Source organism: Scyliorhinus torazame, chromosome 4 (assembly GCF_047496885.1).
Source record: "Scyliorhinus torazame isolate Kashiwa2021f chromosome 4, sScyTor2.1, whole genome shotgun sequence".
NCBI classification, from domain to species: Eukaryota; Metazoa; Chordata; class Chondrichthyes; order Carcharhiniformes; family Scyliorhinidae; genus Scyliorhinus; species Scyliorhinus torazame.
In genome coordinates this window covers 345389931-345411479 of record NC_092710.1, presented here as the reverse complement: position 1 = coordinate 345411479, position 21549 = coordinate 345389931, and the positions used below count along the sequence as shown (strand labels likewise).

At 47.9% G+C, this 21549-nt stretch overlaps 1 protein-coding gene across 1 annotated transcript in view; it reads left to right on the top strand.

Moving 5' to 3' along the window:
• LOC140411190 (dynein axonemal heavy chain 8-like) overlaps window positions 1-21549 on the top strand; it is a 2783184-nt gene that overhangs the window by 44336 nt on the left and 2717299 nt on the right. The window lies entirely within an intron of this gene.

Sequence of the window (21549 nt, the reverse complement as noted above, 5' to 3'; positions counted from 1 at the left end):
CTGTCTCTACAAGCTAAATAATGTCTTCAGCTCATTGATGATTTCAAAGTAATTCCTGTTTCTGTACAGAATTTAAACCTGCTGTCTTTGTTAAAAAATGTTTTGGGCTTGTGGATGGATGTTGTTAGGAAAGCTACTAAGAGTTACCGATAGAGTATTGTATTTGGGAAAGTATCAGTGTTTGTAGTTGATAAGATGTTTACTATGTGTTCATTAAGTGTTAACTGAATTCATAGAATAAACATTGTTTTGTTTTTAAAATACTTTAGATCTCTGTTGCATCACACCTGTAAAGTGGGCCCTTGTGCTCTCCATAACCAAAATCTATTAAAAGTGTGGGTCAGGTGTACTCCATGATATACTTTGGAGTTTTCTAAATCCTGGTCCATAACAAATTGGGGGCTCGTGGGATAAAAGTCTATCTTTCGTTAATCGGTTGGCTTAGTGAACTTAAAGACAGTGGGGTGAGCCTATTTGTGTTTGCTTTTCAGGTGTGGTATACCAGTTTAAGTAGGGAGTGTGTTGTGGACAATGGCTCTTTCAGAGGCTGGGAAGCGTTTGGCGGTGGAGAAGTACCTTACGAACAGAGACTAAAAAAAGGCTTTTCGATTTGGCAAAAACATTGCAGTTAGCGTTACCTAACAGCACACAAAAAGAAGAGGTACATATGGCGCTAGCTGAGCATTTACAATTGCCTGAGTCTGACTCATTAGAAATGGCAAAAATTCAGTTACAGATTAAACAACTGGAACATAAAAATAAATTACAGCAGCTTGAATATGAAATAAGGGAAAAAGAAAGAATAGCCCTAGCAGAACAACAAGAAAGAGAAAGAGAGGTACAGATCAGGGAAAACGAGAGAGAGGAAAGGGAAAAGGAGAGAGGAGAACTTCAGAAAATGGCCATGAAACATAAGTCAGTTAAAATTGGCAGATGTAAAGGGAAACGTATAGTTGGAGGATAGTGATGAGGATAAAGAGAAAGTGCGTCGTAGTCGAAGGCTTGGTGGGGATCTATTTAAATATGTACAAGCATTGCCAAAGTTTAATGAGAAGGAGGTAGAAGCCTTTTTCATTTCATTTGAGAAGAATGAAATGGCCACAGGACATGTGGGTATTACTGATTCAAATAAAGCTGGTAGGTTGGACTAGTGAAGTGTTTGCATCACTATCAGAGGAGGTATCTGGGACGTATGAGTAGGTGAAAAAATCCATCTTGGGTGCATATGAACTAGTGCCTGAAGCCTTCAGATACAGGTTTAGAAATTTAAGGAAAGAACCTGGTCAAACATACATGGAGTTTGAAAGGATCAAACAGTAATTTTGTTAGGTGGATAAGGGCTTCAATAATAGAGCAAACGTATGAAGCTCTCAGAGAAATTATACTTTTGGAGGAGTTTAAAAATTCAATTCCTGATGCAGTGAGAACTCATGTGGAAGAGCAGAGGGTTAAAACTGCGAGGTTAGCAGCAGAAATGGCAGATGATTATGAATTAGTTAATAAATCAAAGTTTGATTCCCGACATCAGTTTCAGCCTGTGAGGTACAGAAACTGGGGAAAAGAGAAATACTCAAGTTGTAGACGTGAAGGAGGTCTGATGGGAGATAATAAGGAGAGTGTACCTCAGATTAAAATAGAAATCCAGGAGGGTAGAAGAGAAATAAAAAGTTTCAAATGTTTTCACTGGAATAAACTAGGCCATGTAAAGTCACAGTGTTGGTGGTTGAAGAAAAGCATTGGGAAGGCTGATGTGGTCAAACAGGATAAGACAGCGGGGTTTGTTAAAGCGGTAAAGGAAAGCCCAAGTGAAGCGAAGGAGGTGCAAAAGATTGTACAGCCTGATAGAGAGGTGATTGATAAGAAGGTGCCAGATCTCTTTAAAGAATTTACTTGAGTGGGTAAAGTTTACTCGTTTATCAGGAGGAGCAGAGGGGAGGCCATATTGGATTTAGTACTTGGTAATGAATCAGGGCAAGTGATAGATTTGTTTGTGGGGGAGCATTTTGGACATAGTGACCACATAGTGACTTTCACTTTAGTAATGGAGAGGGATAGGTGCATGCAACAGGGCAAGGTTTACAATTGGGGGAAGGGTAAATACGATGCTGTCAGACAAGAACTGAAGTGCATAAGTTGGGAACATAGGCTGTCAGGGAAGGACACAATTGAAATGTGGAACTTGTTCAAGGAACAGATACTACGTGTCCCTGATATGTATGTCCCTGTCGGGCAGGGAAGAGATGGTCGAGTGAGGAAACTATGGCTTACAAGAAATTGAATGTCTTGTTAAGAGGAAGAAGGATACTTATGTAAGGCTGAGGAAACAAGATTCAGACAGGGTGCTGGAGGGATACAAGATAGCCAGGAGGGAACTGAAGAAAGGGATTAGGAGAGCTAAGAGAGGGCATGAAAAATGTTTGCCGGATAGGATCATGGAAAACCCCAAGGCCTTTTACACGTATGTGAGAAATATGAGAATGACTAGAGCGAGGGTAGGTCCGATCAAGGACAGTAGCAGGAGACTGTGTATTGAGTCTGAAGAGATAGGGGAGGTCTTGTTTTTAGTATTTAGTATTTACGAATGAGAGGGGCCATATTGTTGGAGAGGACAGTGTGAAACAGACTGGTAAGCTTGAGGAGATACTTGTTAAGAAGGAAGATGTGTTGGGTATTTTGAAAAACTTGAGGATAGACAAGTCCCCCAGGCCTGACGGATTATATCCAAGGATTCTATGGGAAGCCAGAAATGAAATTGCAGAGCCGTTGGCAATGATCTTTTCGTCCTCACTGTCAACAGGGGTGGTACCAGGGGATTGGAGAGTGGCGAATGTCGTGCCCCTGTTCAAAAAAGGGAATAGGGATAACCCTGGGAATTACAGGCCAGTTAGTCTTACTTCGGTGGTAGGCAAAGTAATGTAAAGGGTATTGAGGGATAGGATTTCTGAGCATCTGGAAAGACACTGCTTGATTAGGGATAGTCAGCACGGATTTGTGAGGGGTAGGTCTTGCCTCACAAGTCTTATTGAATTCTTTGAGGAGGTGTCCAAGCAAATGGATGAAGGTAAAGCAGTGGCTGTCGTGTACATGGATTTTAGTAAGGCATTTGATAAGGTTCCCCATGGTAGGCTTATGCAGAAAGTAAGGAGGCATGGGATAGTGGGAAATTTGGCCAGTTGGATAACGAACTGGCTAACTGATAGAAGTCAGAGAGTGGTGGTGGATGGCAAATATTCAGCCTGGAGCCCAGTTACCAGTGGCGTACTGCAGGGATCAGTACTGGGTCCTCTGCTGTTTGTGATTTTCATTAATGACTTGGATGAGGGAGTTGAAGGGTGGGTCAGTAAATTTGCAGACGATACGAAGATTGGTGGAGTTGTGGATAGTGAGGAGAGCTGTTGTCAGCTGCAAAGAGACATAGATAGGATGCAGAGCTGGGCTGAGAAGTGGCAGATGGAGTTTAACCCTGAACAGTGTGAGGTTGTCTATTTTGGAAGGACAAATATGAATGCGGAATACAGGGTTAACGGTCGGGTTCTTGGCACTGTGGAGGAGCAGAGAGATCTTGGGGTCTATGTTCATAGATCTTTGAAAGTTGTCACTCGAGTGGATAGAGCTGTGAAGAAGGCCTATGGTGTGCTAGCGTTCATTAACAGAGGGATTGAATTTAAGAGCCGTGAGGTGATGATGCAGCTGTACAAAACCTTGGTAAGGCCATATTTGGAGTACTGTGTGCAGTTCTGGTCGCCTCATATTTAGGAAGGATGTGGAAGCTTTGGAAAAGGTGCGATGGAGATTTACCAGAATGTTGCCTGGAATGGAGAGTAGGTCTTACGAGGAAAGGTTGAGGGTGCTAGGCCTTTTCTCATTAGAACGGAGAAGGATGAGGGGCGGCTTGATCGAGGTTTATAAGATGATCAGGGGAATAGATAGAGTGGACAGTCAGAGACTTTTTCCCCGGGTGGAACAAACCATTACAAGGAGATATAAATTTAAGGTGAATAGTGGAAGATATAGAGGGGATGTCAGAGGTAGGTTCTTTACCCAGAGAGTAATGGGGGCATGGAATGCACTGCCTGTGAAAGTAGTTGAGTCGGAAACATTCGGGATCTTCAAGCGGCTATTGGATAGGTACATGGATTACGGTAGAATGATGGGGTGTAGATTAATTTATTCTCAATGGCGGATAAAAGTTCGGCACAACATCGTGGGCCGAAGGGCCTGTTCTGTGCTGTATTTTTCTTGTTCTATCAGAAATGATTTTTGATCAGATGGTTGAAAAAGAACAAGAACAGGTGGAGGATGAGGCGGATATTTTTAGTTCAGGAAAATTGGTGGAGTTACAACAGAAAGATATAGAAATAAAACGGATGTATCAGGAAGCATACACGGAAGAGGAATCTGAATGTTTACCAGAATGTTATTACTGTTAAAATTATGTCTTGATGAGAAAATGGAGACCTTTACATATGCAGGCGGATGAAAAGTGGGCAGAAGTTCGTCAAGAAGTATTGCCGGTAGGGTATAGAAAGGAGGTGTTGCAAGTTGCACGTGAGGTACCAGTGGGAGGTCATTTGGGAATAAGGAAAACTCAAGCTAAAATCCAAAAACATTTTTATTGGCGTGGACTACATAAAGATGTAGTTAAATTTTGTCGATCATGTCACACATGTCAAGTGATAGGGAAACCTCAAGCAGTGATAAAACCAGCGCCCTTAATACCCATTTGAGGAACCTTTTACAAGAGTCTTAATTAATTGCATAGGACCGCTTCCTATAACGAAAAGTGGGAATCATTATCTCTTGACTATAATGAATGTGGCTACTAGGTTTCCAGAGGCCATTCCAGTACGCAATATTACAGCTAGAAAGATTGTGGAGGAGTTACTTAATTTCTTTACAAGATATGGACTACCCACAAAAATAAAATCGGATCAAGGATCAAATTTTACCTCAAGATTATTCAAAGAAGTTATGGATACGTTGGGAATAAAACAATTTAAATCAACTGCGTACCATCCAGAATCACAGGGAGCATTAGAAAGGGGGCATCAGACATTAAAGACAATGTTGAGGGCTTATTGTCAAGATTATACAGAGGATTGGGATAAAGGAATTCCATTCGTACTGTTTGCAATTAGGGATGCACCTAATGAGTCACCCAAATTCAGTCTTTTTGAACTAATTTTTGGTCATGAGGTAAGAGGACCACTTAAATCGATTAAGGAAAAATTGGTGAGTGAGCAGTCGGAACTCACATTATTGGATTGCGTGTCAAATTTTAGGGAACGATTAAATAGAGCAGTGGAATTGGCTAGACAACATTTAAAGGTTGCACAGCATGTGATAAAATGGGTAACGGACAAGAAAGCAAACGTTCGTAGTTTTGCCAATGGAGATAAAGTTTTAGTATTGTTATCAGTGGTAGGTGAATCTTCTAAAGCAAGGTTTTGCGGACCTTATCAGATTGAAAGGAAATTAAGTGAGGTAAAGTATGTGGTAAGAACGCCAGATGGAAGGAAAACTCACCGAGTGTGTCATGTGAATATGCTTAAAAGGTACTTTGAAAGGGAAGGAGAGCAAAAGGAGGAGGTTTTAATGATTCTATCTCAAAGTGAAGAACCAAAACCAGATGAGTTTGAATTTGACATCCCTCAAATTAAATTGGAAAACAAGGATGTTCTTAAAAATTGGGAACAATTGTTGAGTTACCTTCCAGAGGAAATACAAACTGACCTGAAAGAGTTATTGATATCACATGGGCAAGTTTGTGGAGAAAAGTTGGGAAGTACTAAAATGGCTACAGATGATGTAGATGTGGGAAATGCTGTTCCAATTAAACAACATCCATATAGACTTAACCTTTTAAAATTGGCACAGGTTAACAAGGAAATTGAAAGTATTCTTAAAAATGGCATAATTGAAGTGGGTTGCAGCAAATGGAGCTCGCCCATAGTGATGTACCGAAACCAGATGGTACCCAACGGTTGTGTGTGGTCTTTAGAAAGGTTAATGCAGTTATAAGAACGGACTCCTATCGTACCCCATGTTTGGAGGATTGCATTGAGAAACTGGGACAATCAGCTTTTATTTCAAAACTGAATTTGCTTAAAGGTTACTGGCAGGTACCTTTATCTGAAAGGGCGAAGGAGATTTCAGCTTTTGTGACTCCAGATGGTATATACCAATTTAAAGTTATGCCATTTGGCATGAAAAACACCCCAGCCACATTTCAATGGTTAACTAACAGTCATTTCAGGATTACCCAATTGTGCGGGTACACATCGATGATCTGGTAATTTTCAGTCAGACATGGAAAGAACATTTAAAGCATCTGATGGAGTTATTCGATCGACTTCAGGAGGCGGGTTTGGTGGTAAACCTAGCCAAAAGGGAATTTAGAAAAGCCCAAGTCACTTTCCTTGGCCATACAATCGGACAGGGACGAATGGTCCCACGGGATGTGAAAACAAAAGTTATTGGGGAGTTTCCAAAACCCTCGACACAAAGGGAAATAATGTGATTTCTTGGCATGAGTGTATTTTACCAGAAATTTGTGCCGAAATTTAGCAGTGTGGTCGCTCCACTGACGGACTTGCAAAAGAAGCGTAACGAATTTAAGTGGACAGCGGAGTGTCAACAGGCATTTGACGGCCCGAAGGCTGTGTTAACCACTGCTCCTGTGTTAGCCATCCCAAATTACACAAAACCATTCACAGTGGCTGTTGATGCGAGTGATGTGGGCATAGGTGCGGTGCTCTTACAAGAAGACCGCATAGGTGCGGTGCTCTTATAAGAAGACGACGATGAAGAACTAGAGCGGCCTATTGGTTATTTTTCTAAGAACTTAAATATGCACCAGAAGTAGTATTCAACGATTGAGAAGGAGACTTTGAGCTTGGTGTCGGCTTCGCAACATCTTCACATTTATGTCACCAGCAATCCGTCTGACACAATTATATATACTGATCATAATCCATTGATGTTTTTGGAGCGATTCCCACTGTTTTGATGGAGTTTGTTGTTACAACCATTTCATTTAAAAATAATACATGTGGTAGGACGAGAAAACGTGGTAGCCGATGCTTTGTCTCGAATGTGATGAAGAGAAGCAGGTTCGGTGGAGAAAGGGGAACTGAAATGGACTATGTTATATACCTGTTTGCGTGTTTTGTTTTGTGAAACGAAAAAGTATTTTACTGTCTGTATTTCTTAAAGGAAACCATTTTGAAGTTCATGGTTTATTTTCTTTTCTTGGGGGAGGTGTCAGGTGGATGTTCCTTTAAGAAATGGGTGTTTATCAAATAGCTGTAGTGATGTCGGTGTGTGGGTGGAGCCAGGCTCTGTTTTTTTAAACTTTTGTGCTGAAAGCTGGTTTTGGCTCTGTAGTTGGAGAGCTGCATGTGAACATTGATCTGTCTCTCTCCAAGCTAAAGAATGTCTTCAGCTCATTGATGATTTCAAAGTAATTCCTGTTTCTGTAGAGAATTTCAACCTGCTGTCTTTGTTAAAAAGTGTTTTGGGCTCATGGATGTTGTTAGGAAAGTTACTAAGGGTTACCTATTGAATTTTGTATTTGGGAAAGTATCAGTGTTTGTAGTTGATAAGATGTTTACTGTGTGCTTATCGCACGAAGACCAACACCATCGCACGAAGACCAACACCATCGCACGAAGACCAACACCATCGCACGAAGACCAACAGCATTATTTTGAGTCGCCCGATGAGGCGTTGGTCTATGCAAAAAGAAAAAGACTGGTGGAAGCTTGAGAACTTTTGTACTCCGTGACAATATGTTGGCCTATATTGGGCCCTTTCTCTTTGTTTTTTTTTCTGGGGCTTTTTGTTTATTTGTTTTTTCTTCTCTTCCCCTTGGTATGTTGGTGGGGCTTCGGTTTTGGGGGGGGGGGGTTCTTTTCTTTCTGTTGTTAAAATTGGCTATGTTTTAACGTATTGCTCTGTTTAGGGGAGAGGGAAGTTGGGGGGGGGGGAATCGATTTTCCGTTTTGTTTTTGGTTCTTTCTTTTTGGGGTAGATGTTGGTAATTTTCCTTTTGTGTTTTATTTTGGGTGATTATACTGTTGTGCACTTTTGTGGGATGGAGACGTGCCTGTCTGGGTTTCGGTGGGTGGTGCTTTTGTTCTGTGTGTTTTATTTGCTGCTGGGTGTTTGTTTGGGGACTGTTGGATGAGGAAACTTGTTTACAGGAGCGGGGGAACAATGGGTGGGAGACTTCTTGGCGCCAGAGGCGGGGGTCATCAAGCTAGCTGAGTGAGCTAGCTCACGGAAGCACTGTGGGGTTGTGTGTAATGCTTAGTCTATTAGCTGGGTTGGGATTTAGAGTAGTGTTGCTGGGGGGGGAGGGGCGGATGGGTTCTGCTGATTTGGGAGGAACTTCGATGGAAGGTCACTGAGGGGGTCGGGGATGGGGGCTGCCCTGGGGCGGGCCGGAGGAGGTGCAGCGCATGGGCTAGAGGTGGGCCCAAGAAGGGTAATGGCACTTTGCCCCCAACTAGGCTGGTCACCTGGAATGTCTGGGGATTAAATGGGCCAGTGAACAGGTCCCTTGTGTTTGCACACCTGAGCAGTCTGAAGGCGGACGTGGTGATGCTGCAGGAAACACGTCTTAAAGTGGTGGGTCAGGTTGAGGAAAAGCTGGGGAAGTCAGGTTTTCCACTCTGGGCTGGACTCAAAGACAAGGGGGGGGGCTGCAATTTTGATCAATAAGCGGGTGGCTTTTGAGGCGGGGAGGATAGTCTCGGATGTGGGAGGTAGATTTATCATGGTTAGTGGCAGGCTGCAGGGGATGAAGGTAGTGCTGGTCTACGTATACGCACCAAATTAGGACGATGGGGATTTTATAAAGAGGGTGCTGGGGAAAATTCCAGACCTGGATTCGCACAGGCTGATTATGGGGGGGTGGGTCCGTGGAGATTTAGGCAGCCGAGAGCCAAGGAATTTTCTTTCTTCTCCCACGTTCACAAGGTGTATTCTCGGATAGATTTCTTTGTTGTGGGCAGGGCCCTGTTAAAAGGGCTAGGGGGCTCGGTCGGGCTAGAGGAGATAGTGGAGGGCTTGAAGGCCACGCATTCGGGGAAGGCCCTGGGGCCGGATGGGTACCCAGTCGAGTTCTATAAAAAGTTCTCTGGAATAGTGGGGCCGGTACTGCTGAAAGTCTTTAACGAGACCAAGGAAAGAGGAGTTTTACCCCAGACAATGTCACAGGTCATGATCTCATTCATTTTGAAAAGGGACAAGGACCCGGGCTGTGTGGTTCTTATCGGCTAATATCCTTGTTAAACGTGGATGCCAAATTCCTGGCCAAGATTCTGGCCTCTAGGATTGAGGACTGTGTACCGGACGTTAGAGGAGAAGACCAGACAGGATCTACGTATACGCGCCAAATTGGGACGATGGGGATTTTATAAAGAGGGTGCTGGGGAAAATTCCGGAGCTGGATTCGCACAGGCTGATTATGGGTAGGGATTTCAACACGGTTATTGATCCAGGCCTGGATCGGTCATGTGCGAGAACGGGCAAGGTGCTAGCAATGGCAAAGGAGCTGAAAATGTTCATGGAGCAGATGGGGGGGTGGATCCGAGGAGATTTAGGCAGCCGAGAGCCAAGAAACTTTCTTCTCCCACGTTCACAAGGTGTATTCTCGGATAGATTTCTTTGTTGTGGGCAGGGCCCTGTTGGCCGGGGTGGTGGACACGGACTATTCGGCGATTATGATCTCGGACCATGCTCCGCACTGGGTGGACATGCAGGTCAGTACGGATAGCAAGCAGCGCCCGCAATGGAGATTGGATGTGGGGCTGTTGGCGGACGAAGTGGTCTGCGAGCAGTTGAGGAAGTGCATGCTGAACTACCTGCAGGTAAACGACACGGGGGAGGTCTCAGCAGCGGTGGTCTGGGAAGCGCTGAAGGCAGTGGTGAGAGGGGAATTGATCTCGATCCAGGCTCACAGGGACAGGACGGAAAGGGCAGAAACGGACCGACTGGTAAGAGAGATCCGACGAGTGGATGGCAGTTATGCGGAGGCTCCAGAGGCAGGGCTATTGAGGGAACGCCGGAGGCTGCAGGCGGAATTTAGTTTGTTAACTGCAGGTAGGGCAGTTGAGCAGCTCAGGAAGGTGAAGGGAGCGGTCTACGGGAACGGGAAAAGGCCAGTAGGATGCTTGCACAGCAGCTCAGAAAGAGGGAGGCAGCTATGGAAATAGGGAAAGTGGTTGACGGGGATGGGAACTTAGTTGGGGACTCGGAGGGGATGAGCAAGATCTTTCGGGACTTTTATAGTAGGTCATATAGATCGGAACCCCCTGGGGGGCCGGAGGGGATGAGGCACTTCTTGGATGGGCTGACTTTCCCGAAGGTGGATGGGGAGCTGGTAGAAGAGCTAGGGGGCTCGGTCGGGCTAGAGGAGATAGTGGAGGGCTTGAAGGCCATGCAGTCGGGGAAGGCCCTGGGGCCGGATGGGTTCCCAGTCAAGTTCTAGAAAAAGTTCTCCGGAATATTGGGGCTGGTACTGCTGAAAGTCTTTAACGAGACCAAGGAAAGAGGAGTTTTACCCCAGACAATGTCACAGGCCATGATCTCACTCATTTTGAAAAGGGACAAGGACCCCGGGCTGTGCGGTTCTTATAGGCTAATATCCTTGTTAAACGTGGATGCCAAATTCCTGGCCATGATTCTGGCCTCTAGGATTCAGGACTGTGTACCGGACGTTATAGGAGAAGACCAGACAGGGTTTGTTAAAGGCAGGCAGCTGGGGGCCAATGTGAGTTGGTTGCTCAGTGTGATTATGTTGCCCCCGGAAGGCAGTGAAGCTGAAGTGGTGGTTGCGATGGACGCGGAAAAAGCGTTCGACCGGGTTGAGTGGGATTACTTATGGGAGGTGCTGGAGCGGTTCGGGTTTGGGAGGGGCTTTGTTGACTGGGTTAGGCTGCTGTACCGAGCGCCGGTAGCTAGTGTAGGGGGACGAGACAGTGATGTCCCCTCTCCCCACTACTCTTTGCGCTGGTTATAGAGCCGCTGGCAATTGCTCTGAGGGATTCAAGGGCATGGAAGAGGCTGGTTTGGGGGGGGGGGGGGGGGGGTGGAGCACAGAGTCTCGTTGTATGTGGATGACTTGCTGCTGTATGTCTCAGACCCAATGGAGGGGATGGGGGAAATTATGGGAATCCTACGGGAATTCGGCCGGTTATTGGGTTACAAGCTCCATATGGGGAAGAGCGAGTTGTTTTTGGTTCAGGCGAGAGGTCAGGAGAGGCGACTAGGGGATCTGCTGTTCAGAATGGTAGGGGACAGTTTTAGGTACTTGCGTATTCAGGTGACGAGGGATTGGGATAGGATACATAAATTGAACCTGGTCCGGTTGGTGGACCAGATGAAGGAGGATTTCCGGGATGGGACGCGCTCCCGCTGTCTCTGGCGGGTAGGGTGCAGTCAGTAAAAATGATGATCCTCCTGAGGTTTCTCTTTGTTTTCCAGTGCCTCCCCATCTTCATCCCGCGTTCCTTTTTTAAGCGGATTAATAAGATTATTGTGGGCTTTGTGCGGGGGGGGGGGGGGGGGGGGGTAAGCCCCCGCGAGTGAAGAGGGCAATCCTTGAGCAGAATCGGGGAGATGGTGGACTGGCGCTGCCGAATTTCAATAATTATTACTGGCCGGCTAACATAGCCATGGTGAGAAGGTGGGGGGGGGACCGGCGTGGTTGCGCATGGAGGCGGCCTCGTGTAAGGGCACAAGTTTAGGGGCACTGGTGAAGGCGTCCCTGCCGTTCCCGCCGGCGCATTACACCACCAGTCCGGTGGTGGTGGCGGCCCTGAGAGTCTGGGGGCAGTGGAGGAGGCATGTGGGAGCAGAGGGGGCATCTGTGTGGTCCCCAATCTGCGACAATCATAGGTTTGCCCCGGGGGGGATGGATGGGGGGTTCTGTATTTTGCAGAGAGCGGGGATAGAGAGGATGGGGGACTTGTTCTTGGAAGGTCGCTTCCCGAGTATGAGGGCGCTGGAGGAGAAGTTTGTGCTGGCTGGAGGGAATGATCTCCGATATTTACAGGTATGGGACTTTTTGCGGAGGCAGGTGCCAACCTTCCCACTCCTGCTGTTAAGGAGGATTCAGGACAGGGTGGTTGGTCTCTAGAGGATGGATAGGGGAGGGGAGCGCATTGGACATGTATAAAGAGCTTATGGGTTCGGGGAGATGCAGACCGAGGAACTGAAGTGCAAGTGGGAGGAGGAGCTGGAGGGAGAGATGGAGGAATGGTCTTTGGGCGGACGCGCTAGGAAGGATCAATGCTACTGCAACATGTGCCAGCTCAACCTGATCCAGTTTAAAGTTGTTCACCGGGCTCACATGACGGTGGCCCGGATGAGCAGATTCTTTGGGGTGGAGGACAGGTGTGGCCGGGGGGGCAGTGAACCATGTCCACGTGTTCTGGGCATGTCCAAAACTGAGGCGATTTTGGCAGGGGTTTGCCGACACCATGTCCACGGTATTAAATACGAGGGTGGCAATGAATCCGGAGGTGGTGATTTTTGGGGTATCGCAGGACCCGGGAATCCAGGAGGAGAAAGAAGCAGCTGTTCTGGCCTTTGCTTCCTTGGTAGCCTGGAGGTATATATTGCTGGCGTGGAGGGACTCAAAGCCCCCGAAATCGGAGACCTGGCTTTCAGACATGGCAGGCTTCCTCTGCCTGGAAAAAATTAAGTTCGCCATGAGAGGGTCTCTGTTAGTGTTCGCCAGGAGGTGGCAACCATTCGTCGACTTCCTCGCAGGGAACTAATCGTCAGCAGAAAGTGGGGGGGAGGGGGGCTAGGTTAGTGTAGGTTAGAGGGTAAGTAATGGCAAGACCTGCGGGAGAGGGTGGCGGAATTTGCACTATGTATATATTTCTCTTGTTATTTATAGTGTTGATTTTGTTGCTGTTAAAACGCCAAAGAAAATACCTCAATAAAACGTTTATTTAAAAAAAAGATGTTTACTGTGCTTAGAAAGTGTGAACTGAATTCATAGAATAAACATTGTTTTGTTTTTTAAAATACTTTAGATCTCTGTTGCATCACACCTGTAAAGTGTGCCCTTGTGCTCCCAGTAACCAAAATCTATTAAAAGTTGTGGGTCGGGTGAACTCCATGATATACTTTGGAGTTTTCTAAACCCTGGCCCATAACAGAATAAATAAGAAGAAACTTTGTGCTGAATGCAGAGTCAGTAGTGTGATAATGGAGTGATTTAAAGTAAACCGCGAAAGAACCTAATTTATTAGCAACTTCTTCTGATCTGGAATGCAATGACTAAAAGGGTAGCGGGACTGGATTCAATAGTAATGTTCAAAAGGGAATTGGATAAATATGTGTCAGGAGGGGTATTGATTTAAACAGCCCAATTTCTCCTCTCACTACCTCTCCCTAAACAGGTGTTTTGATTTCTGATTTCCCCCTATATAAATGGTGTCTTGTCTTTCTCAGAACTTCAGCTTGGAGTGTTCATCTCATCGATGAATAACTTAATAGCAAACTTGTGATAAGGTAATATAAGAGGGATGGTTTATTTTTACATCGAGGGAGGGAATCTATTCACAGAGCCAGAGAAAATGGGTGAGGTATTAAATGAGTACTTTGTGTCAGTATTCACCAAAGAGAAGGATTTGGTGGATGATGAGTCTGGGCAATGGTGTGTAGATAGTTTAGGCCATGTTGAGATTAAAAATGAGGCATTTGGGGTCTTGAAAAACATTAAGGTAGACAATCCCCAGGGCTTGATGGGATATACCCCAGAATACTGAGAGAGGCAAAGGAGGAAATTGCTTGGTCATTAAGAGAAATCTTTGTATCCTCACTGGCTCCAGGGGATGTCCCAGGGGATTGGAGAATAGCCAATGTTGTTCCTTTGTTTAAGAAGGTTGGAAGGATAATCTAGGTAATTACAGGCCGATGAGCCTTACGTCAGTGGTAGGAAAATTATTGGAGAGGATTCTTCGAGACAGGACTTACTCCCACTTGGAAATAAGTGGACGTATTAGGGAGAGGCAACCTGGTTTTGTGAAGGGGAGGTCAAGTCTCACTAACTTGATCGAGTTTTTCGAGGAAGTGACAAAGATGACTGAGGGTAGGGCAGTGGATGTTGTTTACATGAACTTCAGTAAGGTCTTTGACAATGTCCCTCATGGCAGACTGGTACAGAAGGCACGGGATCAGCGGTGTGCTGGCAAAATGGATACAGAACTGGCTCGGTCATAGAAGACAGAGGGTAGCAGTGGAAGGGTGCGTTTCTGAATGGAGGGCTGTGACTAGTGGCATTCCTCAGGGATCAGTGCTGGGACCCTTGCTGTAATATATGTAAATGATTTGGAGAAAATGTAACCAGTTTGATTAGTACGTTTGCGAACGACAGAAAGGTTGGTGGAATTGTGGATAGTGCTGAGGATTGTCAGGATTCAGCAGGATATAGATCGGTTGGAGACTTGTCCGGAGAGATGGCAGATGGAGTTTAATCTGGACAAATGTGAGTAATGCATTTTGGAAGGCTTAATGCAGATGGAAAATATACAGTAAATGGCAGAACCCTTAAAAGTATTGATAGGCAGTGGGATCTGGTTGTACAGGTACACAGGTCACTGAAAGTGGCAACGCAGATGGAGAAGGTAGTCAAGAAGGCATACGGCATGCTTGCCTTAATAGGCCGGCATTGAGTTTAAAAATTGGTAAGTCATGTTGCAGCTGTATAGGACCTTAGTTACGCTGCACTTGGAATATAGTGTTCAATTCTGGTCGCCACACTACCAGAAGGTTGTGGAGGCTTAGGAGAGGGTAGAGAAAAGATTTACCAGGATGTTGCCTGGTATGGAGGGCATTAACTATGAGGCGAGGTAGGAGAAACTTGGTTTATCCTCACTGGAAGAATGGAGGTTGAGGGGCGACCTGGTAGAAGTCTACAAGATTATGAGGGGATGCAGCGTGGATAGTCACAAGTTTTTTCCCAGGCTGAAAGAGTCAATTACTAGGGGGCATTGGTTTATGGTGTCCGGGGCAAGGTTTAAAGGAGATGTACGAGGCAAGGTTTTTTACACAGAGGGTGGTGGGAACCTGGAGATCACTGCCGGGTGAGGTTGTGGAAGCAGATACGATAGTGACTTTTAAGGGAAGTCTTGACAAATACATGAATAGGGTGGGAATAGAGGGATATGGTCCCCGGAAGTGTAGCAGGTTTTAGTTCAGACGCCGGCATGGTCGGTGCAGGCTTGGAAGGCCGAAGGGCCTGTTCCTGTGCTGTAGTTTTCTTTGTTCAGACACAATGTGGGGAAGGGCTTCATAATGTCCATCCCTTTTGCATTCATACAATAAAAGAGCGGAAAGAGAAAAACAGGGCAAGACCATAGTCAAAATAAGAGTTATGCTTTTACACGAGTTCAGAGTTCAGAATCAAAAGTTCAATGGCATATTTCTTGGGGTTTAGTAGGCTTGCTGTTACAGGGTGATCCAAATTTCCAGAAGCGAGTACTTTCACTCTGGGAGAAGATAGATAGAGAGGGATTAATCTTGAAGGCGCAGACACAGAAGCTCCGTGTTCCAGTAGTTCAGAGTAGATGAGGGCCATGTGGTTTCAAACCTGGACATGGGCTCTTACTTTCATTGCCTACTAGATGGTGAATGGTAGAGGGCAGCAGGCTGCTTGCCGCATCCTGATTCTCTTCTAAGCTGACTGCAGATAAGCTCCAAAAGATATATAATTAAAGGAGTTCAGACAATTTAAGTCTCAGTCCCGTGAAGGGGTGGGTTTGGATTGAACTCTTCAACCAGAAGGCCGCCTGGTTGAAACCCCTTTGTGTTTTGGAGCAGGTAACAGTGAGGCCATAAGCACCACATTGGAGATTAGGAGTCACAAACAGCTACCTTTGTTCTTAGCTGGCTGAGGCAGAAGTCTTGTTTCATAATCCGTTGTGTTGGCTTGGCTGGGACTTCCGGGTGCGGCTATGCCGAGCTAGGTCGCATATTCGGTAGCTCCTGCTTGGAACGGACTTTTGGACTCGTTACAGGGCCCCCACGGCATTTGTTTGCCATTTCCCGGTGTGGGAAGAAGGCTGCAACATTCCCCCGACAGTGTCCCCCAGGAAGGGTATGTCTCTTGGTTGCCAGACACGGCAGAAACAGTAAAAGATTTGGCTGCAACTGCAGGATAAACAGGGCCTCTTCCAGCATGCAGGCGGGGGAAGGGCAAGCTTAAAGCTGCAAGCTGACCTGAGGGCCCGAATCAAAGGTGAATTCTAGCAGCAGAGGGAACAACTGTGAAAAGATCTCATCAAGGCCACCGAAGGGACTTCCGGTTGCGGTGATGCCTAGCTAGCCGCACGTTTCGGCGGCTCCAGCTCCGACGGACCTTCGGGCTCTTTTAAGAGCCCCAACGGGAAATTTTTCGACGACGCAACCCGGTGTGGGGTGTGTGAGAAGGGAGTCCCCCCCCCCCCAAACGAAGGAGGAAAAAACCGGCGGCGGCGGCAGCAGCGCGAGGAATCGTCGACCAAACGGTCAGAAAGAGAGAAGTACAAGATGGCAGCGGAGAAAGCGCAGGCGACATGGGGGCCTGAGCAGGATGAAATTGTGAGACGGTGCGTGGCGCTGCTGAAGAGGGAGGTGCTGACCCCGATGCTACAGGCAATTGAGGGGCTCAAGGAGACACTAAAGACCCAGGAGACAGAGCTCCGCGTGGTGGAGCAGAAGGTGACAGATATTGAGGACGAGATCCTGGGCCTGGCGGTTAAGACACAGACGCACGAGGCACTTCATAAAAAGTGTACTGAAAAGATCGAGGCCCTAGAAAACGGAGCGTGAAGGAAGAACCTTCGGATACTGGGCCTCCCTGAGGGTGTGGAAGGAGTGGACTGTGGAGCGTACGCAAGTACGATGCTGAGCTCACTGATGGGTGCTGAGGCCCCTACGGGCCCCTTGGAGGTGGAGTGGGCAAATCGGATTCCGGCGAGAAGACCAAAAGCGGGAGAACCACCCAGGGCGATAATCGTGCGATTTTACCGCCTTAAGGATAGAGAAGAGGTCCTGAGATGGGCTAAAAAGGTGCGGAGTAGCAGATGGGAGAATGCAGTGGTACGGGTATACCAGGATTGGAGTGCGGAGGTGGCGAGAAGGAGGGCGAGCTTCAACCGAACCAAAGAGGTGTTGCATAAAAGGAAGGTGAAGTTCGGAATGCTGCAGCCGGCAAGACTATGGGTCACGTATCAGGAGAGACACCATTATTTCGAGACGGCGGAGGAAGCATGGACCTTCATCAAAGAAGAGAACTTGGATCGGAACTGAGGGACTGATACTGCAGGAAATGTTATTGTTAATGTTATGGGTGAAGTTAATTGAGAAGTAAATTGGGAAGGTGGGAGACATTGGGGAAATGTGGGCGCCGGTGAGGGGGGAAAGACGGGACATAGTTGGAGAATGGGGAAGGGGAGGGGGAGGGGGAGGGGAAAGGGAGCTGCGCCATAAGAGGCGGGTCAGGTAAAGGGATGTTCCCGCGCCAGAAAGAATAAGGCGGGAAGACAGGCGCAAGGCGGATGGGAGTTACCCACACGGGGGGGTCGAGGAGTGAGCAGGAGTAGCCGGGGTCAGTTGAAGTCAGCTGACTTACGGAAGTAATATGGGGGGAGCAATCATGCTAGAAAGAGATCTAGCGGGGGGGGGGACAACTGGGTTGCTGCTGCGGAAATCCAAAAGGAAATGGCTAAAGAGTGGGTGGGCGGGGATGGTGTGCGACGCTGGGGGAGCGAGCGGGAGCGCGGAGGCGGGATATGGGACTGGCCTAGAGAAGGTACTGGCTAGTCGACACGGGAGGGGGGCAGGTAGCCCCCTAGCGAGGCTGATCACGTGGAACGTGAGAGGCCTGAACGGACCGATAAAAAGGGCCCGAGTGCTCGCGCATTTGAAAGGACTGAGGGCAGACGTGGTTATGCTCCAAGAGACGCACCTAAAGGTGGCGGACCAAGTTAGGTTAAGGAAAGTATGGGTGGGACAGGTGTTCCACTCAGGACTGGACGCAAAGAATAGAGGGGTGGCCATTTTGGTGGGGAAACGGGTAGCATTTGAAGCAAAGAACATGGTAGCAGATAGCGGAGGTAGATATGTAATGGTGAGTGGCAGGCTGGAGGGAATGGAGGTCGTGTTGGTTAATGTGTATGCCCCAAACTTGGACGATGCGGGTTTTATGAGACGGATGCTGGGGCGTATACCGGACCTGGAGGTAGGAAACTTGATTTTAGGAGGGGACTTTAATACGGTGCTGGACCCGGGGCTAGATATATCCAGCTCAAGGACCGGAAGAAGGCCGGCAGCGGCCAAGGTACTTAAGGGGTTTATGGACCAAATGGGGGGAGTGGATCCATGGCGATTTCTTAGACCTAGGGCTAGGGAGTTTTCCTTCTTCTCCCATGTCCATAAAGTGTACTCCCGGATAGATCTTTTTGTTTTGGGAAGGTCGTTGATCTCTAGGGTGGAAGAAGCTGAATACTCAGCCATAGCGGCTTCGGATCATGCCCCACATTGGGTGGACCTGGAATTAGGAGAGGAAAGGGAGCAGAGAACACTCTGGCGATTAGATGTGGGACTGATGGCGGATGAGGGAGTGTGTGCAAGAGTGCGGGGGTGTATTGAGAGATACCTGGAGGTCAATGACGACGGCGAGGTCCCTGTGGGAGTGGTATGGGAAGCACTAAAAGCGGTGGTCAGAGGAGAGCTGATCTCCATTGGGGCCCACAAAAGGAAAACAGAGGCCAAGGAAAGGGAAAGATTACTGGGGGAGATTTTAAGGGTGGATAGGAAATTTGCAGAGACCCCGGAGGAGGAATTGTACAGGGAGAGGAGACGACTCCAGACGGAATTTGACCTTCTGACCACCAGAAAGGCGGAGGTACTGTGGAGGAAGGCACAGGGGAGGAGGTATGAATATGGGGAAAAGGCTAGTCGCCTGTTGGCTCATCAATTGCGAAAGAGGGCAGCAGCGAGGGAGATAGGAGGAATTAGAGACGAAAGGGGAGACACGGTGCGAAGGGCAGGAAAGATAAATGAGGTGTTCAAGACCTTATATGAGGAACTGTATAGGTCTCAACCCCCAGAGGGAGAGGAGGGGATGCGGCAGTTCCTGGACCAATTGAGGTTCCCGAAAGTGGAGGAGCGGGGGGGTGGTAGGCCTGGGGGCACCGATTGGGGTGGACGAAGTTATTAAGGGACTGGGAAGCAGGGAAGGCCCCGGGACCAGACGGGTTCCCGGTGGAATATTGCAGAAAATATGTGGACTTGTTGGCCCCGTTGATGGTGAGGACGTTCAATGAAGCCAGGGAAGGGGGGACTCTACCCCCGATGATGTCGGAGGCGACGATATAGTTAATTTTGAAGAGGGATAAAGATCCGTTGCAGTGCGGGTCCTATAGACCCATTTCATTATTGAACGTGGACGCCAAATTGTTGGCAAAGGTACTGGCATCGAGGATAGAGGACTGTGTCCCGGGGGTGGTGCACGAAGACCAGACACGGTTCGTAAAAGGGAGACAACTGAATGTTAACGTGCGACGACTATTAGGGGTGATAATGATGCCCCCAGTGGAGGGGGAGGCAGAGATAGAGGCGGCAATGGACGCAGAGAAGGCATTTGATAGGGTGGAGTGGGAGTATTTATGGGAAGTGTTAAGGAGGTTTGGGTTTGGGAACGGGTTTATTAGCTGGGTTAGACTTCTTTATGGGGCTCCAACGGCAAGCGTAGTTACAGGTCGACATAGATCGGAGTATTTCCGACTATATAGGGGAACAAGACAGGGATGCCCGCTGTCTCCATTGTTGTTCACGTTGGCAATTGAACCTCTGGCCATGGCGTTGAGAGACTCCAGGAAATGGAGAGGGTGATTAGAGGGGGAGAAGAACACCGAGTCTCGTTATACGCGGATGACCTATTATACGCGTCGGACCCAGCGGGGGGAATGATAGAGGTTATGCGAATTTTGAGGGGGTTCGGGGATTTCTCGGGGTATAGGCTAAACATGGGGAAGAGTGAATTATTTGTGATACATCCAGGGGACCAGAGTAGAGAGATAGAAGGCTTGCCTCTAAGGAAAGTGGAAAGAAACTTCCGATACCTGGGGATTCAGATCGCTAGGAGCTGGGGAACCTTGCACAGACTTAATCTGACACGGTTGGTAGAACAAATGGAGGAGGACTTCAAGAGGTGGGACATACAGCCTCTATCGCTGGCGGGCAAGGTGCAAGCAATTAAGATGATGGTCCTCCCGAGGTTCTGATTTGTATTTCAATGTCTCCCTATACTAATCACCAAGACCTTTTTTAATAAAATAGACAGGAGCATCACGAGCTTCGTGTGGGCAGGGAAAGTTCCGAGAGTAAGGAGGGGGTTCCTTCAGCGTAGTAGGGACAGAGGAGGATTGGCACTACCGAACTTGGGCGATTACTATTGGGCCGCCAATGTGGCAATGATACGTAAATGGATGATGGAGGGTGAGGGAGCGGCGTGGAAGAGACTGGAGAGAAAGTCCTGTAAAGGGACGGGTTTAGAGGCGCTGGTGACGGCGCCGCTACCGATCTCACCTAAAAAGTTTACCACGAACCCGGTGGTGGCGGCAACATTGAATATCTGGGGACAGTGGAGGCGACAGAGAGGGGTGCGGGGAGCCCTGGTGGGGTCCCCAATCAGGAACAACCATAGGTTCGCCCCAGGAAGAATGGATGGAGGATTTCAGAGCTGGTACCAGTTGGGAATTAGGAGGGTGGGAGATTTATTTATAGATGGGACTTTTGCGAGCTTGGGAGCATTGGAGGAAAAGTATAAGTTGCCCCGGGGAAATTTCTTGAGATATATGCAGGTGAGGGCGTTTACTAGACAACAGGTGAGGGAATTTCCGTTGCTCCCGACACAGGGGATACAGGACAGGGTGCTTTCAGGGGTGTGGGTCGGAGAGGGCAAGGTGTCAGAGATTTACCGAGAGATGAGGGATTTACCGAGAGAGGAGTCGGTGGGCGAACTAAAAGGAAAGTGGGAAGAAGAACTAGGGGAGGAGATAGAGGAGGGTATGTGGGCTGATGCCCTAAGCAGGGTAAATTCCTCTTCCTCATGCGCCAGGCTTAGCCTGATTCAATTTAAGGTGCTACATAGAGCACACATAATGGGAGCAAGATTGAGCAGGTTCTTTGGAGTGGAGGACAAATGTGGGAGGTGTGGCGGGAGCCCGGCAAACCACGCACATATGTTTTGGGCGTGCCCGGCACTGGAAGGGTATTGGAAGGGAGTGACGGGAGTGATTTCGCGGGTGGTGATGGCCCGGGTCAAACCAGGCTGGGGGTTAGCTCTATTTGGAGTTGCGGAAGAGCCGGGAGTGCAGGAGGCGAAAGAGGCCGACGTTGTGGCCTTTGCGTCCCTAGTAGCCCGGCGCAGGATCCCACTCATGTGGAAGGAGGCGAAACACCCCGGACTGGGGGCCTGGGTAAACGATATGGCGGGGTTCATAAAACTGGAGCAGATAAAGTTTGCCCTGAGAGGATCGG